This window comes from Triticum dicoccoides, chromosome 1B (genome assembly GCF_002162155.2).
Source record: "Triticum dicoccoides isolate Atlit2015 ecotype Zavitan chromosome 1B, WEW_v2.0, whole genome shotgun sequence".
Taxonomy (NCBI): Eukaryota; Viridiplantae; Streptophyta; class Magnoliopsida; order Poales; family Poaceae; genus Triticum; species Triticum dicoccoides.
Genome location: NC_041381.1, coordinates 601,392,529 through 601,397,088, shown reverse-complemented (window position 1 = coordinate 601,397,088; position 4,560 = coordinate 601,392,529).

Here is a 4,560-nt window from a genome sequence, read left to right as displayed (position 1 = left end):
AGAGAGGTCGACAAGGGGGCCTGACAAAATGACAACGGAGACAAAGAGAGAAGCGGCAACTACGAACAACTACGAGTTTTTGAAAACACGCGGATGCAAAACATGATGCCATGATGAAATGCAACACGCAAAAATAAATCGCACGGCGACATCAAAATTATTGGAAGGCTTCTGAAGCGTCGGTCTCGGGGCGTCACATGGCGCATGGGCATAAAGAAGACTTGATACTTTAGTGCTATGGTTGGGTTTTACCTTAATGATCTTTAGTAGTTACAGATGCTTGCTAGAGTTCCAATCATAAGTGCATATGATCCAAGAAGAGAAAGTATGTTAGCTTATGCCTCTCCCTCATATGAAATTGCAATAGTGATTACCGGTCTAGTTATCGATTGCCTAGGGACAAATAACTTTCTTGTGACAAAAAGCTCTCTCCTAAAACTAACTTAGTTATGTCTTTATCTAAACAGCCCCTAGTTTTTATTTACGTGCTCTTTATTATCTTGCAAACCTATCCTATCACACCTACAAAGTACTTCTAATTTCATACTTGTTCTAGGTAAAGTGAACATTAAGCGTGCGTAGAGTTGTATCCGTGGTCGATAGAACTTGAGGGAATATTTGTTCTATCTTTAGCTCCTCGTTGGTTCGACACCCTTATCGAAAGAGGCTACAACTGATCCCCTATACTTATGGGTTATCAATCTCCGATTTAATCAGTCCTCTCATCAGATGTTTTTCTCCCATGAATTCCACCATAATTTCTTAATCGGGTCCCTTACCCCACTAATTCCACCAATAAAGATGCCACCTTCTTAATTGTAATTCTCAAGGTATTGACTTAGCTCGTAGAGCGAACCAAAATTTGATTGAATGGTTAAAAGAACAGTGTTATTCCTAACCCATTAAAGTTCAAGTCTTAAACTTGATATTGATACTTGCATTTCCCTAGAGTCCATGTAGGAAACATGGAATAACGGTGAACGAATTCGTGACCATCACCAAAGTCACGTAACTCCTTGTATTTGTAGGCAACAAAATGACTGTCTAAGTGTTGATGATGATCATCATCATCATCATAAAAGTGATTGTAATTGGCACCTACCTTCATACAAAAATTAATACAACCCAAGGAGTACACCATAGGCATAGGTATAGGCATCACATCAAAAAATAGTACTTCCTCCATCTTGGTGCACAAGTCATTTTAGGTTGTGCACCGCGACCAAGGCGGGAAAAAAACCGAGAGACTTTAATTTTATTTGCTAATTAATAGCATTGCATGCAATGAACTGATGCATTGTCGCGTTCGGTAGTCTCAAGTTATTGAAAGCATACACATCCCACATCTCTTATTGGTTGATTCCTTTATTTATGTCAAGACACAAGAAACAAGATGAGAATTAATGCATCGCGCCTAAGTGTTTTGAGATTTTTGGTTTTCTGAGGTGAATTATACACCTAAATGGAGGGAGTATAGTTGTTAAAGATTGAGATTTAGGAGTGGATCCACCTCCACCTTGTTCAGCGGGTTGTAGTAAAATTGATGGAATATAAACGTGCATGGTAGGCATGACATCACATCGGTAAATAGTTGGTGTAGATTGGCATCACATCAGAAAATAGTTGTGTAGGCCAAAGACCATATGTTTTAGGACGTTGTAGTTAATGTTCTCCCTGAAAATTTAGGAAACCAGTAGTTTAGCAGTTTGGTTTTTCTATCGTGAATAATTTGAGAGTTAAAATTTTTGACCGTTGCCAAGTAGGCAACAACTAGTTGGTGAGCCTGTCCCATCCGATGGTCATATCAGGACCCCGGGTTGCCACCCTAGCTATACGTTGCCACCCCCTCCACCATTAGTTAGTTGGCTGCGCTGAATTTAATATTCAACAAGTGGCACTTACAATTACCCACCCTCCTCAAACATTTGAGAGAATCCTAGTGAGAAAACCCTCAAATACCCAGAGTCAAAGAGATTGAGTTGTTGGGAAATGGGAATCATTGCATGAAAAAAACTCTAAAAAAATAAGATTCATGGGCACTAGCATCCAGAACATATTTTTATAGAAGAAGCCCACCCGGGTGAAAAACCAGAAATTCGACCCCGACGGGATTCGAACCCTGGCCGCTGGGTGTGCCACTGCCCACCCTTGCCATTAGGCTACAGGACACGCAATGATCTATCCATGGAGATGCATAGCAACGAGGGAGAAAGTGTGTCTACGTATGCTCGTAGACCGTAAGCGAAAACGTTTCACAACGCGATTGATGCAGTCGTACTCCTCATGTCGTCGCTGGCATGAGGAGTATCATAAGCGACAGGGGCCGGCTGCTGCTGGCGAGCAGCTGCTTCCCGGTCTGTAGCATGGGGCATGAAGTGGCCGGCGCCTCAGACCAGCAGTAGCACAATGGTCGGATTCGCCATTGATGTCCCATGAGTTCAGGACGCTCCGTGCAAATGACGAATTTACCCACTATACCCCTATATGTATGCTAGCGACAAAAATATATCATACATCATCACTAGGGTTGGTAGGTTTCATATATGTTGTATGAACGTCCACGTACGTCCTCTTCTAATTATCATTAGCATTGGTAGGTTTGCCTCTTCATCTCCGATTTAATCAGGTCCTCTCGTCGGATCTTTTTCTCCCATGAATTCCCCACCATAAAGTCTTCATCGGTCCCTTTCCCCCGATAAAAATGCACGTTTAAACGTTTCACACAGGGGAATCTCTATCTGGGCAGGCCCATGCAGTAGGATTCTTCTATACGACGCTTAGTGCGCTGAGAGAAGACACACAGTGCGCCGGTTTGGGCCTGTTTTCTAAATTTCACCTGTTACTTTTTGTTGGGAGCAACTAATTAACGAGCGCTCCTTCGGGAGCCTCGCAACGATCAGCGCCACTTGGCGCGCTCTCAGCCATTCGCCATGTGTCGCGCTCTGGACGCTTCCTCCGGATTTTGTTTTTTTATTTTTCCGCACGTGTTTTCGGCTTTTTAAACGGTTTTTTTGGTTTTTTTGACGTTTTGGTTTTCTACCGGTCTTCCCTAGTTTTCCGACCAAATTTTTTTTTCAAAAAAATAATTTTTTTGCGCAAAAAAACGCATTTTTTTTGTGAGAGGCACGGTTGTGCTTTCGTGAGAGGTACGGCCGTGCCTCTTGAAAACGGAAAAAACGTGTTTTTTGATTTTTTTTTTCTTTCGCGAGAGACACGGTTTTGCTTCCACGAGAGGCACGGTTGTGCTTTCACGAGAGGCACGGGCGTGCCTCTTTCAGAAAGGAAAAAAATGCATTTTTTGTTTTTTTTCTTCCGCGAGAGGCACGGTTTTGCTTCCGCGAGACGCACGGTTGGGCTTTCGCAAGAGCCACGGGCGTGCCTCTTTTAGAAAGGGAAAAACGCATTTTCTGGTTTTTTTTCTGTCGCGAGAGGCACGGTTTTGCTTCCGCGCGAGGCAAGGTTATGCTTTCGCGAGAGGCACGGGCGTGCCCTTTCGGAAAGGGAAAGAAACGTGTTTTTTGTTTGTTTTTTCGCTAGAAGCACGATTTTTCTTCCGCGAGAGGCACGGTTGTGATTTCGTCAGAGGCACGGGCGTGCCTCTTTCGAAAAGGGAAAAAACCCGTGTTCCCAGTTCGGGTTTTTTCCGGTTTTTTTCGTCCGGTTTTTTCGTGGAAAAAAAGTTCGTCAAAACCTATCAACATGGGATCTAGTTTTGAAAATCTAGACGCGAGGAATCCAACGGCGAAAGCGGTTCGAGATTTGGACGCACGGTTTAAGAGATAAAACATTTTGAATAAACGGATCTACGAAAAAAAGGAAAACTCCCAGGTTGCGACATGCTGCGCGCCACTTGTTGCAACCTGGAAAGTTGGAGTGATGTCCGCAAGGAGTACTCCTTAATTAGTGATTTCGCTTTTTGTTTCCCTGTCCCGTCTTTCTTTTCTACTTTAAATAATTTGGCACTTCAAAATCATTTCGAAGAGTAAACAATTGAAAATTTTCAAAACAAAATGTTTAATAATTCATAATGTTTATGGGTACAGAAAATGTTTCTGATTTTAAAAAATTGTTTACATATTTAAAAAAAGTTCGCAATTTTGAAAACAAATGTCCGGGAAATGAAAAAAAGTTCATGATTTTCTTAAAAAGTGCATGTATTGACATATGCTATTGAAATTGAACGAAATCTCGGAAATTCAAAAATATTCATGAATTGAAAATATCTTAAAAATTCAAAAAACGTTTGTGAATTACAAATTAGTTTAGCGATTCATAAAATGTTTCCTGATTCGAAAAATGATCATGCATTCTAAAAAATGTTTGTTAAATCAAAATAATTTTCATGAATTTCAAAAATTGTTCCAGTAAATTCCAAAGAAATGTTCATCAATTCTAGACATGTATGCCTTTTCAAGAATTTTTTTTAAAAAAATTCACATTTTTTAAAAAATGTTTGCAAATACTATAAAATGTTCATGAATTCAAAAAATACTCATGATTTTAGAAAATATTGGAAAATCTGTACAAATGTTCATCATCTCAGTTTCAAGTATATCTACG